Source organism: Acyrthosiphon pisum, unplaced genomic scaffold (genome assembly GCF_005508785.2).
Source record: "Acyrthosiphon pisum isolate AL4f unplaced genomic scaffold, pea_aphid_22Mar2018_4r6ur Scaffold_21189;HRSCAF=23259, whole genome shotgun sequence".
NCBI classification, from domain to species: Eukaryota; Metazoa; Arthropoda; class Insecta; order Hemiptera; family Aphididae; genus Acyrthosiphon; species Acyrthosiphon pisum.
The window spans coordinates 23,011-24,656 of NW_021770628.1; positions in this window are offsets into that span (position 1 = coordinate 23,011).

The window sequence follows — 1,646 nt, forward strand, 5'->3', positions numbered from 1 at the left end:
AGTTTTGATCGAAATTTTTGTCATAGCATGTAATATTAATTATTGGATAATTATCGATCCCTAATCTTTTTAAAATTGTTTTATCCGAGTGCCCGTTCCATAAAACGAGTATGCTTGTTTTATTACCGCGCCGGATATAATTATCGATATATACAGGGTAAAGATTATTAATTTTGGATAACAAACTCTTATTTAACTGGTCTAAGCACGCATCCCTCAATATTTCTTTACACCTGAAAATTCTTTTAATTTCCTCCTTTGCGATTTGTAATTCATGGTCCCTCATGGGTTGGATTTGTTCGTCAGCCTGAAGGAGTAAGGGTCGGCCTTCTAGTTTCCTGACCTTGAACCTGTCGAGACTGTTCGATATGGCTCCGCTTATTACGATTTACGATCATGCTCGTACGGTTAATCATAGAAAACTCAAAATCCATAACTATAAATCCATGCGATTCTTTCCTGCTACAATAATTTTTATAGCGTAATATCATTTGATAAATATATATATATATATTTTAATTCTGCGACGTGTTGTTGTAGATTCCGAATTTCTATTAAGCACAAAACAATTATAATATTGTTATTTGACGAAATTTCGAATAGTCTACACTTAAATATGCAATATTGCACTTAATGGAATGCTATTAGAAGTAATGCAACCGCATTATTATAATATCTCATACTTCTACATTATTATTTCGTACTTATAACCTAATTTTATTATCTAATAACTAATACACGCCTACTAAGTTCATTACATAATTACACTATATATATTTCGTTTTTATTATTCGCCATCTGCGAGTGTCACTGTGTCCTTATGAAATTTTTTTACGTCATTTCTATGGACAGTTACTCTTTTCCTATTTCTTAATATTACTACGTTTCCAAAACTTCGTACGGTCCTTTCCATAGTGGCTGGAGTTTATTTTTCTGTGTGTGGTCCTTGAATAGCACGGAATCTGTAATGCATAAGTCTTCACAGTGCTTTGTTTTGTCGTAGTGTTTTTTCGATTTAATTTTACCTTTAATTAGATTTTCTTTGGCTATCTTATGAGCAATTTGCATTTTCTCTTTCATGTCAAAAACATAATCGTCGTAGTTGTACCTCGGTTCCGGATCACATTTTAACTTTACTGGTACATTTAGTTCTCTTCCGTATAGTAACTCGTACGGTTGATAATGAGTCGAAGTGTGCTCTGTCGAATTATATACGAATAACGCATAGGGTAGTAATTCGTCCCAATTATTTAAGTCTTTTTGTATATAATGTCGCAGATATTCAGCGAGAACTCTATGATATCGCTCGATTGAACCGTTGGATTGTGGGTGGAACGCTGAGCATTGAATTTTATTAATTTTCAAAAGTTTGCATACTTCTTTAAAAATATTACTAAGAAAATCCTTGGTCCGTAAGGATTGTTTCCGGAATACCATGAACACATACAAATTTTGTTACAAAAGCTCTGGCTACTGTATTTGCCAAATAATTGGGTAATGGAACTGCAAGAACGTATCGCGTTAGATCGTCCTGCATCGTTAATATAACCGAATTTCCTTTATTAGTTTTCATAAGGGGTCCTACGATGTCATTAATATTTTTTCGAAAGGTTTTGAGCTCGTGCTCGTTATAATCATCGGCCGTT